The sequence below is a fragment of the Erithacus rubecula genome, assembly GCF_903797595.1.
Source record: "Erithacus rubecula genome assembly, chromosome: 5".
Classification (NCBI taxonomy): Eukaryota; Metazoa; Chordata; class Aves; order Passeriformes; family Muscicapidae; genus Erithacus; species Erithacus rubecula.
In genome coordinates, this window is record NC_136687.1 from 13,381,921 (window position 1) to 13,403,129 (window position 21,209).

At 41.0% G+C, this 21,209-nt stretch overlaps 1 protein-coding gene across 3 annotated transcripts in view; it reads left to right on the top strand.

The window, feature by feature from the left end:
• Positions 1-5,277: 5,277 nt before the first annotated feature.
• C1QTNF7 (C1q and TNF related 7) overlaps positions 5,278-21,209 on the top strand; it is a 36,163-nt gene continuing 20,231 nt past the window's right edge. The window contains exon 1 of one of the 3 annotated variants that reach the window (XM_079306651.1): positions 5,278-5,649. The gene's annotated coding sequence lies outside the window, so the exon portion shown is untranslated. The remainder of the gene's footprint in view (positions 5,650-21,209) is intronic. The other 2 variants (XM_079306650.1, XM_079306649.1) reach the window with 2 other exon arrangements.

Here is a 21,209-nt window from a genome sequence, read left to right on the forward strand (position 1 = left end):
TTTGATTGGAAAGTGACACAAGCTACTGATAGAAAGCCTGCTCTCTGATTCCTGGGGAGTTTATTTTGCCTTTTTGCCTCTGATGAAGTAGCAGTACATGAAATAGGTTTTGCTTTTGGCTGAAGATACATCCCACAATGGAAGAGAGTGAATGTCCTTGCCTTAAAGCATCTCCGGGATTCATCCAAGTTGTCTGACCTCTGAGAGGAAAGGCAATTTAATAAAAAATCCTTTCTGACCCTCAGATGGAAGATCACATGAGTAGAGGCTCAAGACATTTATATCTGAGCGTGAGAGTTTCTTTTGATGGGTTTTAATGTTATATGTTGTTGATGTTCCTAAATTATACAGCTCAGTGAAGCATTCAAAAACAAGTGTTCAGCCCCCCTGGGGTATGGTACAAGGCCTAAGGATGAGCTTTGATGTGGATATAAAGCCATGGCTGTCAGATCCTGAGTCATTTTCCACTGGCACCAATGTGACCAGAAAGGGAATATATATGCTTTCACACAGCTTTGAGCCAGAACTTCAACTTCTGCTTCTGCAAACTGATTATGCTGCCTTTGCAATCAGTGAAACAGTACAGTGTATATCAGCTCCAGAACTGGCTGTTCAGATTCCAAGACAGAAGTCATATGGGAAAGATATTACACATTGCAGGTTTAAAAAGGAGATTTGCATTTTAAATTTTAATGGCATATTAAAATAAATTATAAACTAAAAATTCAGATTCCTCTTATTTTTAATGTGCAGTCTGAAGCATCAACAGAAATTTGCAGATCCTGAGTCCTTGCCTAATTTTCCCTAGTCCCTATACTAGCTGAGACCACATGAGTTAGTGTCAATTTAGTGTCTTGCCTCAAGTGAGAAATTGCTGCAATCCTAATTTGGCTGGTTTGGCAGGATTGAGCAGGCATGCAGCAGTGTCTAGAATGGGGGCTACCAATATGGGACATCCACATAGGGGTTGGAAAGGAGCTGAACTGGATTCCTCCAGGAGCAGAACTAGTCTAAACCAATACATCATTTCCCAACCACATGCCATACATATGCATATACATATACATATACATATACATATACATATACATATACATATACATATACATATACATACAGACACACATATATATACATTCATACATACATATAACCATGGTGGGACCATGTGTAAAATAGAATTGCTCACCAAAATCTATATGTGAGATCAGTGTTAGGACCAGGCTTATGAGCCACTCATTTAAATATAAACATTCTTGTCTTTCAAGAAAATACTATCTTGCCTTTCAATTCTTCCCAAGCCTTCCTTATGTATGAACTGAATTTCAAAATTAAAATTGATTGCAGGTGTCTTAAGTATATTTTTCCAGGCGTTCAATTTAAACAAGTTACAGCAATACTCACCTTCATACAGTTTTTGATCATTATGATATGAATACTCACTGACAGCAGTAAAGACCATGGGGACCTTTCATCATTTCCAGAACCAGCTTTTTTTCATTTGGATCCCATTTTAGACTGTCAGAAGAGCTGCTTTTAAGGAGAATCATTCATTTGATGATCCCTAGTACAGATGCCTACCACATGTACAGCAGCAATGTTAGCACTTTTTCATTTTCCCCCACTTTCAGCCTCAGCACTGGAACCCATTACACAGCTGGCATCTCATAAGTGCTGTGTTACTTTGCCCCTTGCTTCAAAACATAATCTGTAATAGCAAGGTGGCTATTAATAACTAATAGCAAGAATGCTCAGAGAGCTGACAGCACATAGGATGGCAGCCCTGAGAGATGACCACTCAGGTTCTTACTCTGCACAGATTGTAATCTCTGGCAAATATCACCCTTGTGCCCTAGGTCCACATCCGTAAAATGTGATACAATGTTTTGGCTTCCATGCCAAATGAGTATAATCAAATGACTGGGTGACCAGCTATGGCAATAACCACAAGTTTGTAACTACCTGGGATAAAAGATGCAAAATCCCTCTGAATCATAATCACTGAGTCATCTTGCTCTTGGGGGTAATGGAGGTCAGGTGTGCTGTACAGAATGGAAAGCACTGAATAATAGAGTGATTACTGAAGAGGTAGCTGCCAGCTGATTAGACCTGCTTTAAGCAGATGTTGGATGAGATTAACTCAAAACATCCCTTCCACTCCAAATTACCCCTGTGACTGTTCTAATGCTGCACCTCTGCAAATACATTCTCTTGGACCACTGGGAACCAGAGTGCACACAGCCTAAGAAGTGCTGCAGGACTCAGCCTGCCTCCATCAAGCCATGGACTGAACCAATTCAGGGCAGCTTCATGCATCTACCAAAAGCACTTTGGTACTTGTGGCCCCAGGCTCATCCCAGAAATAGTATAAGTGGCTTTAGGTAGAATTGGGAGCCAAGCCACTCCATGGAGCCAAGCAACAGCAGGTTCATCTCCAGATTAACCTACAGCTAATGAAAGTTTGCATGTTGGGGAATATGCTCACTAGGTCACATTTACCTGCCATTTCACCTTACATCATCACTGCATCAGTGTTTCAGTCATTCTTGCTCAGCCTTTAAATGAAACAGCAAAATTAAGCCTTGTGGTTCCTGTGGACTCTCTATGTGGCATTTCCCATGAAGTAATAAAGGGTGGGCTTTGTAAAAGCCCTGTGCACTGACATTGGAAATAATAGTTACTGGGATATATATAGTTGGGGTTTTTAAAGCAGTGAGTAAAATTAGCCAATTTCCAAAGTCTGATCAAAGCAATTTAATAGCTTGTGTCACATCACAGCTGGGTACCTACTTTCCCAGGGTCTGAAATAACCAGAGTGCCATGCCAGCACAGCAGTGCTCCCAGGCTGCAGACAGCACAGCCCAACCAATCTCTTGGGTGGAAAAAGATACATGATAAACATAAGACACTAATTCATATATAAGGACCTACAATTCCTTTGAGGGGGAAAAAAAAGAAAGAAAAAATATTCTTACATTTTTGATGTGGTTATCATGACACAGACTTCACCCTACGGGTCTTGTACTTTCTATCTGCATTACAGCTCATGGGGTCCTGGCCAGGCTCCCGTGTCCACATCCACAACTGCAGTTGTAACTGTGACCCTTATGCTGGGAACTGTTTTCTTAACTCTGCATGAAATCTGTGAGTTTATATACAATTATATCCAGTAAGGCAAATGGCATTTGCAGTGACCAGCTGCCTCCAGTTGTGAGGTAACATTGCACAGGGCCACAGTAGAATGAAGCACCCAGAGGTTTGCAGTGCTTACACAGTTGTGGTGTGGCTGAACTGGGCTGGGGATAAATGACATCATCCTTTCCTGGGGGCTGCAAGTGCACTGCCCAATGGCTTGTTGCTTCCTCAGTCAAAAGCCAAATCCCTGGGGCAGAAACCAAGTCATGCCTGGGAGTGATTAAATGGTGCTCAAATTAGTACTGTGGTTTAGATGTCCCTGCTGAATGCAGCTCAGCTCAGCCCTCAGAAGTTAGGGATATGTTCTGCTTGTCTCAAAACACTTCAGAGAGCAGCAGGTCGCAGGTCCCAGGCAGTTTTTGGAGTTTAGCCTTGCAGCTATGGACAGAAAGCTGGAGAGGATCCCGATACGCCCCGCTGACGGGACTGCTGTGCACCCTGGGCGTGTGCGAGCAGCGCTGTGCCAAGCCTTGCTCCTACACACCAGGCCACTAGCTCTACACCATCATAAAACAAGACTGAAAGTCAAAAAAGCCAGATATTTTCTAAAAATAGAAAAAATGAGCTGGGACAGAGGGAGAAAAACGGGTCTCTGCTGGTGGTTTAGCAGCAGTCCAGAAAGGCAGCGACAACAGGCTCATCTCAGCATGGCTGAGGTGCAACAGATTAAATAAAAAAAATAAAGCAATAAATAAAATAAATAAAGCAATAAATTAAAATAAAGCAATAGATTTCCAACATGTATTTATTTTTTTTAAAAAAGGAAAATAGTTTGAAATTCAATATATATACAGTTTGACAGTGCCTCATATTTTGAAACTGTTAGTGGTGAAAGGAAAAGTGAAAACAACAGGAAGAGCTGAAAGGAGCCAAAATTTATTTATTGTGGACTTATTGTTTCAGTATTCGACAAAGGAAATGGATATAAATGGAAACTAAATTGAAACAGAGATCTCTCTCATTCAACAAAATATATTGCTGCTACTAGTCAGCTACAATGCAGAAAGATAATTTAATTACTAGTAAACAACTTTGAAGTTATACTTGTGTTTTAGTGTCTTAATAAAACAAAAAAAAAAGGCAACAATAAAAGCTGAACCGAAGTCTTCAGGCCCAAGAAAAACATTGGTAACACACATATAAAATGTGTAGGGAATTTTTTCAAGTCCATTGTTCACACAAGAGAATAACAAAAGCGATCATTTGATCATTTCTCATTAAAAACTATTATTTCTTTAAGCTTGAAAGGCTTGTTAAAGGTTTTGAGGGCTTTTTTTGTTTGTTTCTTTTATCTTTGCATTTCATAAAGCCACAAAAATTGAATTTACAATATTTTAATGTTTGATTCTGGACTGTAAGCTTATTTCTCTTTTTCCCCTCTTTTGCAACTGAATACAATGTAATGAATGAGGACTTTGATTTCCTTTCTTATCTTTGCTGCTCCTTTAATATGGCTTTTTTTCATCTTCCCCATAAAACCTCTGTCCTTATCGCCTGAGAATTATATGACTATGTTTAAACTATTGTCTTTACTCTGGAAGATGTAATTTTAAAATGGAGCAGGGAATTTTTTTTCCTGAAACCTTACATTTACCTATTTTTACCTACAATATCTTTTTGCTTTTGTTCTTTGTCTCCCTAGTTGTTTTACCAAGGACCTGTTGCAAAAGCTGTGCTTATTTTTATGAAGTTTAGTAAGTTTAAGTAGACAAAAGGGAAGAAAGAGAGAAAATAATGTAGTAAACAGATCTTTTGAAGGAGGAAAAAATATCTGAAAACCACTCATTTATCTTTCAGGTGGTTAATTGCATTTATGATATCCAAAATGCTAAACTTCAATATGGGTTATATTTCCTAGCTGGGATACAGAGAGATTCTCAGAAAATCGAGGTCTGAAATAGAAAGCCAGCAGCAACATCATCTGGAGCACAAGCAACCTTAGCAGAGGGGACAGAGCTTGGGAATGCTGCCACTTGGGAGCCAGGAACTGAAATAGAGAAGCCTATCTTTGTTTTATTTTTAAAATATGTGATCAAATTAAAAGCTGAAAGCAAGCCCTGTGCTGTGGTTGTGCTGCTCTTGTGCCCTCCCGGCGCAGAGCACACATGCCACAGCTCCTGCTCTCTTATGTTACTGCTCAAGTATGCATCCAGGAAAGAGCCAGCAGATACACTAGATTTATTCTAGTTTGTTTGTTGAGGTCAAGGACTCCTTTTCTTTGGATCCAGCAGAGAGGGAACTCTTTCCTCATAGCACCAGACAGGCTTTCTGCTTTCCTGTCGGTGCTCACCGCAGATAGACACATCTGAGAGCGTTTTTAAAGGGTTTATCAACCCAAGCACTGTGAGCTATGTGCTGGCTCCAGGGTCAGAGTTAGGAGGCTCTCAACAAGGGACAATATTTGCACAAAGTGCAAGCCAGAGGCTCCAGCTGCTGCACACTTCTGCAAGCCATGTAAGTAAAGGGCTTTATTTTGCTGAAGAAATTTTGTATACTCTCTTGCCTCATAAAAACTCTGAGACGATCTAAACTTTACATGAATTTCCTAATACTAGTAACATTGCTATCCTGCTGTCCCTGTAAATAATGCATGTATGTCAGCACAATAATTAAATATCTTACCTTGTTTTGCTTGTGAATATTGCAAAGAGCAGAATCTGTAGCACCTCAGGCAGGCTCTGTTTGCTTTTCTGATCGCTGACCATTCCTGTTCTCTGTCTGTAATCAGCACACAGACCTTCCTGATTTCTCTGATTTCTTTGATTTCAAGGACAATGAAAAGCTGGCAGGGAAATGAGGAGGTTGTGCAAAGGAAAACAAAGAGCATAAAAGTAGTTTAGAAAGTGTTGTCAGTGAACCAAAAAGTGATATGTAACCCTCATGTTGAACTTGTGGTCTTGTGAGATTTTATGTGCTTTATAGTGAGGTTTAAGGAGTCACAGATTATATGACTAAGAGAAGCATTAAATAACAAAAGAAATACTTCGATTGCTTTATAAAATGTAACTTTATGTTCATGCTCTTTTTTAAATTTGTCACTTTCTCTTTGGTTATCCAGAGCTTACGGCAGGGGATGGATCACCTTTCTCTGAGCTTCACAATGTAACTTAAGATCATGAAATATTTCCTTCTTTTCTATGTAGATCATATACTTTTTGGCATCAATGGGCCTGGCAGAGAGCTGTTGAAATGCCAAATTCTCTTTTTGTCTGTGAAGTCTTCCCTGGCATTTTCATTGTTGCCAAAATGTAGACATGGTGATAAATAAATGGAAGCTATATTATATTCACTGATTAGGTAAAGGTGATACTACCCTGAGACAGAAATTTCATGCACTCAGAATTCTCAGTCTCTCAGAGACTTTTTAATTCCCTTGCATTCCTTATTCAAAAAAACATCTGATCCCTATGACTTTGCATATCTTATTTGGATCACATGTTTTCCCAGTTCCCAATAACTTTTAATTGGCCCTTTCCTCCAGGCCTACATGTCTGGAAGACACAAACCCAGCCCTCCAACCCTCACAGTGCAAACCCTGGCCTCCAGTTCTTCAACCCCATCACATACCCACAGGTACCCAACCCAACCTTATTGCAGATATGCCACCACAATCACCTCTTGCATCAGGTGCTCAGAGGAATGGATGGATGCTGCCCTAAATGCCTTAGCACTCCTCCCAGCCCTCCTCTTGTCCTTCATGTCCATGGCAGTGCAGGATCTGCCTGGAGAGAGGAGCCCTGTGCATTGAGGGAGATGCCCACGATTTTTGAAGGCCATGGGAATGCTGCCAGCCAGGCAGTCAGAGCTGGGTGCCAAAACAGCAAGAAATGAACAGACCTGCAGGCTGGGAGATGCAGTTTGCTGCTTCAAGGATGCTGAAGAGTCACCCCCCTGAGCCAGGACAGGGAAAGGCTCTGCAGAAAGAAGTGTTCAGGGTAATAAGGATCACATCTTGAAGGTGCACTGGCAAGAACAAGTCAGAGGTAAATGATGGAAGATGATGGAAGAAGGAGAGGTTGCTTTTCAAGACTGTTTGGAGAATGAGAAAAGTTTAATTTTCAGCACAGAGATGAGTAGGAGATGTTTTCTTTGCAATACAAAAGTGTCTTATACCTGGCTGGTGCAACTACACTCCAGGGACAAAACAGCAGTTTATTATATTTTTTGAATTTATGTATATTCATATGTTCTCTTGGTAAATGCATCTTTTGAGGTCCAAAGCTTTCTGAACCTTTCATATAGTCCTTTCCTTTGAAGCAACAGATGTCAGTGATAAGCAGATGGTTCTGGCTTTGAATTTGAACATCTTTAAATACTTTCCATGCATTTTATGGTGAGGAATGCACTCTGTCTTACTATGCAGAATTGATGCACTAAATGAAAAGTATGTCTGGATGCTTGATATCACTTCCTAGCTCACAAACCCATAAACCACACATTTTTAAGGATTATTTATTATGAGATATTTTCATCTCATTATTCAGCTTATGTTTTCAAACTTGAAACAAACTGTGAAATGCTCTAATCTGATGTGAGCTCAAAGAGAACAAGCAACAAAAAGAGCCAAAGGAGCTGCCCCAGTTGTGAATTGCATTTTCACTCTGATGTATCCTGTGAGCAGGCTGAAATCTTCCTCTTGCACAATTTCCCAGAGGAAATAATGCAGTGCCTATGGAAACAACTGAACAAAATCTTTTGATCTTTCTTACTCTAAACTTTCATTTTCAGGAGGTACAGCTATGAAATTTGATGAGTGGAAAATCTAAGAACATAAGATCTTAAATCAGGAATAAATTTGGGAACACAAATGGAAAGAAGAGATCTGGAATAAGAAAATAACTCATTTACTTTCAAAGAAAAGAAATCATACAAACAGCTTTCATCCAAATGGCTTGCTATTGGATATCAATTTGCTGCTCTGAAAAGTTCTTTTCTCCCTCTCTGCCTGATTTTCAGACCTGAAAAGTTTGTGTTTTAAAGAAATCACTGAAGACAAGCTGTAACGTGTGAACTGTTTAAACTTTACTGAGTTGATTTTAAGAATGGACTATTGCACATATTGTCAAAGGCTTTATTAATTATAATGGCATAAGAGATGTTATCAGTGCTTATATCTAGTGCACCAGCCTGACCTGGAAAAAGAGAAATACCTCATTTCAAGCAAGCTTTGGAGCTTTTGCCCCTGTCTCTGAGAAGGAATGGGGCTGTTCTAGGGTTCCTGGTGCTGAGGGGGTGCTGGGAGATCTCAGTGGTGATGCAGGACATGCTCTTTCCCCTCTTTTTTCCCTTTTCCTTAAATCCTTCTTGAAACCTTTTCCTTTCTTACTTCTTCAGGGTACAGAATCTCCTGATGCCAGGCTCTTCCAGGATACAGGTTTTCTCCAGTCAGCCTCTCCTTGCTCCACAGCTCCATGGTTGCTGCTCAGCCTTTGCGGGGTAGAGAAGGCTTGGGATGGAGAAGGGGAGATGGGGACAGAATGCCCAGCACAGCTGGGGTGCCAACTGTCCATGTGTTGGGGTTTCAGTGGCTAATCCCCATCTCTGCAGGTACAAGGGAAGTCACCCACATGTAAGCAAAGCATGAAGGCTTATGACCCTCAAAATCTGATGCCCAAGGCTAAGGGATGCTTTAATTATTGCATTGCATTTAATTACTGCCTAATACTATGCATTTCCTGGTGCTTTCCACACCCAGATATTTTCTGGGACTGGTCATTACCCAAAACAAAAGTAGACTGACAAATCCAGTAGCTTGATAAATGAGAACATTTCCCCCAGCTCCACTTCGAAAGTTTTAAGATCTCTACCCAATACTGTAGAGTTTAAAAAAAAAATATTGAAGTGTTATATTTTAGTATATTATTTGACAATATCAGGTTTTCAGATTTAGGAATCTGCATACAAATGAGGAGTTGTGAAAGCTTCTGATTGATGGACTGTCATTCTTTTTGACAATTCTAATTATTTAAGACTGCAAATGTTCAAATACTTCAGAAGCAGTATTTTGCTCTTGACAGCAGTGTAACTCAGAGAGCGGCTCTCCCAAATAAATCCTTGCAATATAAAGAGGTTACAATCTGATGTGTGATAGACTGAGACTGCCCTGGTGTCTATCTCAAGACCTTTTTCTCTCTGTGAAGCCCTACTAACTACTACTTACTGTTCTGGTACAGCACTTCAGCACATACCTGTTTATTTTGCCAAATACCACCTCTCAGGCTTACAGACCTGAGAACTGAGGCATGACTGTAGAACTGAGATCTTACTAAAAGTCTATGAAGATACAGTTAACTGAGGGCAATGTTCCTGAATTCTGAAAATATGAGTCCATAGATAAACAGGTTCTTTGTAAAGGAAAGAAAACAACTTTTAATCCTTTCCATGGTGCTGTGTGCCTGCAGCTTTCCCACAGGTTCACAGGTAAAAAAAAACAACCCTCCAAACCTGCTAGAAAGCTCTCAATCTAAATGTTGTACAAGCTAATCAGCAAAACTGACCATAAAGGACTGTAAGTAGCAAAATATCCCCAGATGAGCAGTGTGGAGAGCTGAGAGCAGTCACCAGTCCTGTGCTGCCTGTGGTGGAAAAGCTCCTGGCAGGGAAGGAAGCAGGGCAGTGATATTCCAGCCTGCAGATGGAAAGCAAGTCTGGAAGCTGCTCTAAGAGAGCTGCTGCAATGCAGGGCTGCAATGGGAACATGGACTTCTTGCTGAGAATCTGCAGGAATAAATACCAGCATCCTTTGGTGTCAGCTGATATTGGTTCATGCAACTTATTTTTGAGGGATTACCCATTTCTGAACTTCAGTGAAGTAACTTATAAACTTGATATCTTAAATGCAGCTGGGGAAAAGAGCAAAGGAGAAAGGGGGAAGGGGAGGGAAATCTGCTATTGCTCATATTGCAGAGAGGATTAATTCTGTTGTATTTGCAAGGTTTCCTCTGTGGCTTTTAAGTTATTTCCTGAAATCTGCAATTACATTCATGCAAGATCTGCATCCAGCTTTTTCTAAAATAATGTTGGAGCAGAACAAGTGATAAGTAAACCAATTTTTTCTTTGAATGTCATTTCTGTTTTTGTTTATCAGCTGATGCTCTAGCAAGTAGTTTCTGCCTTGAGGTGCTGCTGATAGATGGTTCCTTGAGATAACTCAGTATCTTGGCTACCTTGTCCCTGTGAAGTCCTTTTAAAACACTGAGAAAAATAGTGTTCACCACAAATTGATTTTGGATCTTGTTGGTAGTTCAGATCCTTGACAGCACTGAAGGAGTGGGGTGGAGCATGTGGGCAAAGGTGACAGTGCAGGGAGTCAATAGAAAGCATTGGGACTTTTTGGGGGGATTTTTTGGTGACAATCAGGAACCAGATTCAGTTTTACATGGTTGCAAGAACAAGGGCTCTGCCAGCATGCCCAAATCACAGCTCAGAGCATGAACAACCTCCCACCTACCTGCAGTCACCAGCTGTCCCCTGGATCACCTCCATCAGAGAAAAAGGCAATCCTGGAGGATTGCAAAAACTCTTCAGGGTACAAGACAACAACAAAATGAATGTTTGAGCATCCCAATGGGTAGAATAATCTCCACTTGCAAAGCTGAAGATCTGGAAACATATGGATGTTGTGCTGACCATACCATGGTTGGTGTGTTCTTCTCCTTAGAGAAAATGCTCTGTATTCATGGCCATTCCTTGTTCAGGAAGGAAAATGTTCAGGTTCTCTGGTCAAACTGGGTACCAGTGGTCGTAGAACAAGAGAGTAAGAATCCACATTATCTGATATTTTAAATATTTTATCATTATAATTATTGCCAGATACCACATACACCTCAAATTTTTTAATCTACAAATGTGGATTCATTCTTTTATTTATACCCACTTTTGAACATTAGTTAAATTGCTGTAACCTAAGTGGAAATGAAACAACTACAACTTTTAGGGATTTCTGCTTAAATGATAGTAGTAAGGTGAGAGACAATAAATGAACACACTTGTGAGGTTTGACAGGTGACTCAAATACAATAGTTTTTAAGAATAGACATGAACTCAGAACATGAGGGGAAGAGCCATCCTCACAATTATCTTCCTGGTTGAAAAAAATTACAGTTTCAGGTCAACAGCATGCAGAGATGCCTGAAGGTATTGCCAAAGACCATCCCAACAGAGCATCTACTCTGTAAATATCATATTTGAAATTAGTCAGCAACAGCTATGTCATCTTGATTTGCATGCTAATAAGATGATGTAGTGATGCTCTGGAGAGATGGATGTACAGTTAGCTGGCAATGAAATCTCTGGCTTTTCTGAAGTACTGAAATTCTGGAATTCTCAGGGGTATATTTCTCTGACTTTGCACCTTGTCTCTTAAATAAAGGAACACCCCACTGTGTTGTGGTATCTATGATACCACCTCTTCAAGGAGAAAGGGATGTCAGTCCTTTGTTTCTGAAAACAGCAGGTGCAGAAACTAAGATATGGCCATTTTTTCATAGACATGAGCTATTACAAAAGTTAACACATTACCAGCCTTCTTATTCAGAATAAGGATATCTCATGGTTGAAAACAAGCTACTTTTCAGGACCTGTTGGACCCTGAAACAGTGCACTAGACCCTGTTCCAGAAAAATATCAGTTCAGGGAGAAATATGAAATGCCTTATCATTGATAAATGTTGTTTCCAAGGCAATCTCTCTTTGAGCTACAGGGCCATTTCCAAAATGTGAAAGGAGGCAGGCTCCTTGCAGACTAGGGAAGGATGTGAAAGTCCAGAGAGGCACCTCTGCACGTGGGATGGTGAAGACTGTGGCAGATAAAAAAGCTTATGGGACTTTTGACATCTTTTCCCCTCAGTGAAGCCCTTCCTCACTTTCTTTTTTTTTTTTTTTTTTCAAAAAAAGATGGAAAAAAACCTTCTTCAGCACCTCATCACTGAGAGAATTGCTCAGTACAGGATTTTATAAATCATATCTTGCTACATTTATGGAAGTTATGACCCGCACTTCTGCAGGCAGGCCTGGGAGGATATTTACTCATACTGATATCATTGTAATGCTAGATGGTTGCCCCTTGTTGTAATGAGGTCTTAATTTTTTTCCCTGCTGCTCTGAGCTGGTATTTTCCAGGTCATGGGAGCAGTTTCCCTGAACTGACAGTGTGTCACATACTGCAGCACTGTTATGTCTTTGAGGGCTTCGTTGTCATGCAGGTGCCTAATGTCATTCTTAAAGATGATGCTCCAGTGCAGACAGGATGTTTGGCTGATTTCTGCTTCAGATGGCTTTTACCATCTTTTCTTTATTGCTGCCAGGGTTTTCTCTTGCTTCCCTGGGGACACCAGATGCATCTAATGAGTCAGTTCCAGCTTTGGAGCTGAAACAGGTCATGGACAGCAGCCACATGTTGTTCAGATTCTTGCATGGAAGGGAATTTCCTTTTCTCTTGCTGGACCAATTCACTCAATAAGAACTTGTTTTAGATCAAATTGGCATTCATTTTAGCTAACTCAAACCTTTGCTAACCTTATTCGTAATTCCAAGTTTTTATTATATTCTAAAAGAGGAGAGCTGTCTTAAAAGAAAACTGGTGCCTTGCTCCCAGCTGAAGTGATAGGAAAAGAACTGTTTAAACACAAAAGTCACAGGCTGTAGCTGGTGAAAAATTAGACAACAGTCAGAGGCATGCTTCTCCCCAGTGTTGCATAAGTAGATATATAATGTATAATGTACTGCAACATCACAGCAGGTCTCCCAAATTGAAAACAAAGAGGAATAAAAGACTGCTGTACCTTGGCTCTTAAATCCCTGAATGTGTTGCCTGTGTTGATTAGTTACTTTGATTTGTGCTTCCCTGCACAGCTCATTTTTCCCTTTAATAAGAGTTTGGCTTGTAAATTGTCACTTGCATTTGCACCAAACAGTGCAATTAGGCTGGAGTGACGGAATATATTACATTGTTTGTTTTCCATTATGTTTATTCCAGATGGTTTTTGTCATTGACTCTTTTTCTGAGCCAGGCTGTTAATAAACATAGGATAAATCTAATGAATAAATTTGCCTGCTTGCTACAGATCTGTGGTGGTGGCTGAGGAGGAGTTATGCTGCTGAGTAATGGGTTCTCAGAAAAACTACAGAAATGTCAATTTTTGCTTATTTATGAGAGATAAACTGTGCCCATGGTTAGTGAGGAGTTAAAGAAGATGCTTATGTGGTCTTTTTTTATCTTTAAAATACATATATTTAAAATTTAAATGAGGTTATGATGAATTCACAGTTGTGATGCTTTATTGCTTCTCTGAACAAAGGAAATGTTTTATGGCACAGCTACAGAGTGGTTACCTGTTTTCAAACTTTCCATTGTCATAGCTCCTCTGTGCCCTTGAGTGGGCTGCTTCAGTTTTTGTCTTGGTTCCTGAACAAACACTTCTTTCCTTCTTCAACCATCTTGTCTCTTCAAATAGAAAACATTAAAAGTCCCTGACTAGGCTAGAGATGCAAAATCGATTTTAGAAAAAGAACTGGAACATTTTGGAGAAAACATATGGGATAAAGAAGAAATGTGGATGTCTACAGGGCACAAGAACTGTTCACTTGCCAAAGTGGCGTTGACTGGGAAAAAATGAACACTGTGACAGCAGGTCATGGAAAAGTCATAAGGCTTAAGGAGTTTTCCAGTAGTGGCCTCTTGCTTCTTTCATCAGAAATGAGCATAAGAAAACCCAGCATAAAATACAACATGGTCTGTCCTACCACCTTGCAAAAGTTTTAAAAGCTGCATGAGAAGAGGTGACTGCGGTTGCTCAGCAGCAGGATCTTGGTTAAAGTGACTCTTGGTTAAAGAGCACATTTTTTAGAAGATAAGATAAAAGCAGATTATAGTAAATAGGTTTTGTTTCTATTAACATTTCCCACTTTCTCTGAACTCTTCCAGGGAGTTTATAAGCAGGAATCTGCCAGCAGTGCTGCCTTTTGTCAGTACAATGGCTTTTCACGTCTGTCAGCTGCTTAGCTCTGCTCTGAGCAGCAAAAACAGAGTCTCTGTCCTTGAAGGTAGTGCAAGGAATTGCTTCCCCGAGTGAACAACCAAGGGATGAGCACTGGAAGAAGAAATTGTTCATCTGGGCTCACATGGACCCACTTGCAGCAGGTGGGGGCCCAGTTAGTGCCATGAGTTGGGTGGCAGTGGGTCTCAGTGGAGAAGGGAAAGTTTCTAGGAACAGGAATAGACAAGAAAGAGGAAGGAGGAGTAAGAGATGTGGTAACAATAATTCAAGAAGGCTCCAAAGGAATGGTGAGCTAAAAAAGGCTAGAAAGACATGGCTGTTTTGGTATGTGAAATCTAAGGGAAATGAGGATACAGCCTGTACCCATGGCACTGGGTTCCTGGCCAGGCTGAGAGGTGTGAGAGTGTTAACCCTTCTGGAATTAATTCAGGACATTCCAGTGCTTGAAATCACACAGTAAAAATAAACCTTGTGCCAGGCTTGTTGCCTATGGGGCTTTATTTTGATTCAATCATTCAGGAATGCAAAGCTCTTCTACCAGGTCTGGGCTTTAACAGCATCTTTGCTTTGCCATTACCAGACTGTTGCTGACAGTGGAGCAAATCCACAGGAATGAAATCCATGGTAAAAAGGCCCATGTCTGCCTGCAGCTGCTCAGTCATGCTGTTTGTGCAGGGTCTGGTTCCCATTTGGACTGTGCTTTCTCCCCTTGTGTGTTTTACCCACCACACTCTTCCCAGGCATCACTGCATGTCCACTGGTGCAGCAGGGCAATGATGAGTCTGCTCCACAGATGCCTGGTTAAGCCTGTTTACTGTGAAATTAGATAAATTAACCACTTGTACATGAGATTACTGAATGTTTCACTGGTGGGGAGAAGGAAAGTTTAGCTATCCCCAGCTTGTTCTCATTGAATGCATTGTCACACTAAAACACACCAAGGAACGAGCTGGACAGCAGAATTGGAGGCAGACAAGTGGGGCTTGGCCAGGATAGGACTTGTTTTTTGTAATTCTGAGCAATAGTTCCTGCTTCTGCCACTTCATTTACCCCAATTCCTGTCCCTCAGAGACCTCCAATAAGAGTTTCCTCTCATTTCACTCATGTCTCTATCACACTCTTTACTTTCAAGCTGACCATGATCAAACACTTTTGTGTCACTCCATACACCCCCAGGCATTCCTTTGGCTGGCAGATGTCTTCAGATTTCAGAGTTATGCTTCCTCTGCTCCCCAGACCTGCCAGTTTAATTTTTCCTAGGATCCTTGAGGCTGGCAGTACTCTGTAATTCTCACACTGAGAGATGGTCTACCAAAAAGGTACATGTGGAAAAAAATTGTGGTGTTATTTTTTGTCCTATTAAAAAGAGGAGAAGATGCAGGGGGCATGATTTTTTGTTGATTTATTTATGAGTAGTTCCTATTCAAAGCAGTGTAAGAGAGAATCAAGGAACATGGACCAATTTCTATTTGGCTAGTCCTTTAACAACTGGAAATGACCCTGATATAGTGTTTTTATTTCCTCTGGATTTACACCTGTGCCAATGAGAGCACAGTTCAGCCCACTGATATTACATCACATCCCAATGGACATGGACAGTATATGCAGTGTGTTAAAACCTATCTGGATGCTGATTAGGAGTTCAATAACAATAGTATTTATTGAGGATTATTTAAAAATCCATTTTCTTGCTTTACTACTTTCTTTTGGTCTTCTGTGATTATTGCTAAATTCATTGGGCACCTCGGCCACAAAAATGGGCAGCAATTACAAAGTTGTTAGTGAACTTTGTGGAGTGTTCCACACTTCTCATTTTACTTGTCACAGTATTTTGCTGTCAGCTTAGACTTTCTGAGTCTTGTCTTTTTAACTCCAGAATGCATTACTGTATTTGGAAACATTTCATGTAGAGTTTTGAAAGAAAAAGAATTTATAACACCCAAAAATTATGCCATGAACCAAAATTAATTTTATCCATCTCCTTTATGAAAATTATATTTTAGCCTGTTATAAGAAATGTTGATAATTATTGGATCTCTGCATTGACCTTGTTAACACCATCCAGGATGGTATTTAAAAAGTGTTAAGGAAAACTGTTTTGCTTAAAGATCAGTCGCATAGCAATTTTTGTAGCAAACTCAAATAGAAAAATGTTCTAGTCTATTATTAGGCTCTATCCAATTCTATTCATGCCATTAAAGATGATTCATAAAATACTGCACATCTGATCCAAGTCAGCTTCTGTCCTTACAGCTTGCATAATCCTATAAACCACACCAGTGCCCATACATCACTTGATTCACATCACTACCCTCACTTGGTGATGCATTGCAAAATGTGCAGTGTACTTGAAGTTGATAAACCTTTCACCTAAAAAAAAAAAAAAAAGTAAAAGGTAAAGGTGCCTGTGCTCCAGTCATAGGAGTAGAAAGCAGAATAGCATTACATCATCAATCCTCCACAGAGCTGGACATAACAGGAGCTACACCTTGCATTGAAGATTTCATTAATCTTCTCCAATTTATTTTCATCTCTGTAATATGCTAATGTGTTGGCTTTACAGTGTAGCATGCTGCCAGAGCATTGCAACAACTGCACTCAATGCCAGATGCTAAAAAAGCTTCTTGAAATATTACTAAATAAGGTATTGTGAATGTTCTTCATGGGAAAAATAAGTCCATTCCCTGAGCAGCAAGAATAAGGGCATCTCTCAAATCTAATAGCTGTTTGCCAAGTGATTGTGCTTCTTTATAATGTTCTTCTTCCCTTTCATTTAATTTCTGTAACTTTCAATCCCATCTTGATAATTTTTTTTAACTAAAATAATCTATAATTTACTATTGCTCTATTTTTGTTTGAGATGCATCTTGATCCACTTAGAGGAGTAGCACCATACCAAGATTCCAGTCCACTGACTCAGTCCACTCCTGAAGGGACCCTGCAATAGCCCTCAAGGCAGCACCAGCCTGTTCTGCTCCTTGTCTCCCTCCTGCCACATCTCCTCTGCCACAGCAGGCTCCTACAGAAGACCCAAGGGCCTTCCAGCACTGCCCTGGTGTATGAACACTGCAGACCTGTCCTACCTTGGGCTGGCAGCTCCACAGCACAGCTGGGTCTGCTGGCCCTGCACTTACACAGTGGACTCATCACTGCAGGGGACAGGGGCTGCTCCTGGGTCCTCCTGAGCTGTGCAGAGCTTGCTGTCACCTGGGCACTGTATTGCTTCAGAGAGAAAATAGATAAACCCCTCCTGTCTAAAACATCTTCTATCTGCTGCATTAGTTCTCCCACAGGTTGCCAAAACCACTGTTTTTGCTGTTTAAAATCTTTAATGGAAATCAAAAAGTCTCCAAGATCATCACTAAAATGTGCAGCAGGGACAAGCGGAAACACTAAATTTATCACTGGAAAAACAAAGACAATACTCTAGTGAATGGTTAGAAATCAGTTTGGCTCTGCAGTTACAGCACTTCAGTGTCTTCTTTTTTTATATAAAAAATGTTTTTCTCAGTTTTCTTCAAGACCAATCAGTAATCATTTGCTTTGTTGTGTTTGTATTGGTCTGACAGTTTTCATGTTTCTCTCATTCACAGCCTGATCTCTCAGCTTGCTAAAGGACAGCTGATAAAACTCAGTTACAGATAAACCAAAAACTACATTTATGCCATAAATACCCTCTGTGATTATGGGAAGACACGGTCAGTCTCTTTTCATTGGCAGTGAAATCAGTTCATGAAGTATGCTTGAATATAATTGTTCTTTGTTTTCTCAGGGACATCATGCCAAGTTCTCTTTTTCCAAAACTGTCCTTATCTGAACCTTTAAACCCTTTCTTTCTAAATGATGAAAAGTAGTTCCCTGTACACCCTCCTCCTTAGGGTACCCATATCCACAACACTCAATAAAGAGAAAAGGAAATATGTCATCTCATGAGCACAACAGTCATACCAACTGCTGTGGTGAGATTTTCCCAGTTGCTAATGATTTACAATGGACTCCTTAGGCTTTTCACTTAGCTCATGATAGTGTTCAGGAACGTCTTGGTTTATGGTCTGGGCAGAAACCATTATTATCAGATTGCATACTTCAGTGGTAAAATCACCAAAGGTCTTTCTTGATCTTGAGGAAGTGCAAGAGATGTTACAGAATCACGGAATGGGTAAGGTTGGAAGGGAGGTCCTCCAGTCCAACATCTCTGCTTAACTAGGATTCCCTAGAGCATAATGTTCAGGAATGTGTCCAGACTACTTTGAGGAGACTCCACAACCTCTCTGGGCAATCTGTTCTGGTACTCAGTCACTTGTACAGTACAGAAATTCTTCTTCATATTCAGATGGAACTTCCTGGGCATCAGTTTTTGCTCGTTGTCTCTTTCCCCATTGCTTGGCAGCACTGAGCAGCCTGGCTCCATCCTCCCTTCAGACACTGACAGACACTGATGAGCTCCCTCTCAGTTTTCTCTTCTCAAAGCTGAACAGACCCAGTTCCCTCAGCCTTTCCTCAGAAGAGAGATACTCCAATCCCTTAATCTTTGTTTCCTTCCTCTGGACCTGCTTCAGGAGCTGCTTGTGTCCCTTGTATGGAGAAGTCCAGCAGCAGCTCCTTTTTCAGAGCTGGTTTATCTTTCACAGTGGCTGCAGAGTACTCTGAATGACTAGGAGCTTTAATTATGAATTAGCAACTGAGCCAGAGACTGCACCAAACTTCCTTCCCTCAGCTGGAGGCAAGCTGGACTGTGGGTGAAGGCCAGGTCATGAAAGTCACCATCCCTCAGCATCAGGCTGTTTCTTTGACTCAGAGAGGGCTTTGGAGAGCAGCAGCGAGGCTGTTTTCACTCAACATGAAATTTCCATCATGAATTACACTGTGAACACAACAACAACAAAGTATTTCTTTCATTATGTTTTATATTTATCCATACTCTATCATCATATTATAACCAACACAGTGTCTCAGCAATAGCAGGATGGTGCAGGATGGTGCAGGATGGGCAGATCATGACATCTTTCCCTTGCAAGTAGCTTACAATAACTGTGTTTTTCTTCTCTCTGTTTGTGCTTTATGAGTATTAATTAACTCCTCTGGTACCACTGCAGGTCAGGAAATCATTGCCCTCCATATGGAAATAGAGAAATGAAGAGGATTATGTGGTTTGCCCAAAGCTAAAAAGAGAATTGTTATCAGCACTAGGATGAGAATTGATGATTTTTCTTAGTGCCTGGTCCTGTAATGCAATTAGCAGAGCAACCTCCCTTCCCCTCATCTTCAGCTGTGTTACCCTCCACCTCTGAATGGCACTGACTCCAGCAGTGTTTGATATTTGAAGCTGAATTTTGCTGTTAAGATTAATTTCCACTCAACAGGATGGCTCCAACCAACATTCTTGCATCTAAGAGAAACATTAAAATGTGCCTTTGAATTAAAGGGACATAAGGATCCCCTTTAACCACAGCATGAGCTGACACTTAAGTAATTTTCCAGGAACAAGCTGATGCTACAGCAGCATTTTTTGTGCCATCTAGTGGTTGCAGAAAATCAGATGCCAAGCTCTGCCCCAATGTGCCACACAGCAGCAGTGCCACAGCAAATCCTCCTGCTCTGACAACCCCTGCCCCACTTAGGGCTGCTTGTGCCTCTTTTTCCTTTGCTGCTCCTGTTGCTGCTGTTCCATTTGGATGGCTGTGAGCTGCTAAAACTCTGGGAAGCTGCAGTAAGAAGTGGTCTGAAAAAAGAGATAAGTAAATGGATATTCTCAGGACAGCTCTCAGCTTATGTATATACTGTGTTTCTGTGGAATAGGGAACACTTCCTTCATTGCTTGGAGAGTGGGAAGGAAACTGTGGGGACTGCGGAAGCAACCAATATGAACAGAATATTACTAATTTGTTTCCTGAGGAGAAGGACAAAACAGATGCATTAGAGAAGGGAGCTGGCTGCTCACTGGCTTGGCACATTCAGGGAGGACAAGCAACTCTCAGAGAGGACCTCAGGGTTGGGTCTTAGACCTGGGGTTAATTTCAGCCATCTTTTTTATTAACTTCTCAAAAAACACAGATTGGGACTTATTCTCATATAGCAGTGATCTTAAAAGCACAATCAAAAGAAATCATTCTCTAGCAAGGGTAGTGAGGGAGGACTGCACCATATATGCTTAATTACAAACTGCCTGTGAGAGCTAAGGAAAGCCAAACAGCACTGTTTGCAATAGTGACATTTTTTCTACATTTCAGTGGAAGAGGCATTTTGTAAGGGATTTAGGTTGCTTTTAATCTAACACATTTTTACTGAAAATAGTCATGAGAATAGATTTGATAGTTCCTAATGCAGATAGAGTTTAAGATACAAAAATCAATAAACAAAACGTGTTTGTCACAGCTGACCTTTGTGTTACACAGGAAGTCCAATACTGTCTGCTGAGATAGTTTTGGCCCAGTGAAGCTAAGCAGCTCACCAGACTTGGTCAACATTTTTTCATACTTTGTCTGTACACACATTAACACATTTGGTAAAAAAATAACAGCCTGATGAGAAAAACTTCCGTGTTTGGACTGGACTGCCTTTGGCAATCCTTCAGCATCCCCAAGGCTGTGGCTCAAGCCAATACCAAGACCTTGGTAACTGAGCAGTGCAAAGACATTGAGTCTTTGCTATTCTGCAGAACTCACCCAGAGGCCATGCACCAGGATCAGCAGTGGGACAGGATCCTGCTCCCAGCCCAGCACAAGAAAGCTGCAAATAAATGCTCCTCCAGATCCAGCTGCCAGCCCCAGCTTGTCCCCTGGCTAGTTAGGGCTCCCCACTCCCTGACAGACACAATGAACCAGAGTGACAAGAGCTCTGTTATGACACTGGAGTAATTTTGACCGGCAGAGGCCAGGAGATGTGTTTGGAGCACTCAGCAGAGCTGACTGTGTGTCCAGGAGGCAGCAAGGGCAGGCAGGCAGTGACCTGTCCTGTCCCCACCCCAAGTGCATGTCTGCACCCTGCTCAAGCTGAAGAGGATCTGGGATGGCTGCAC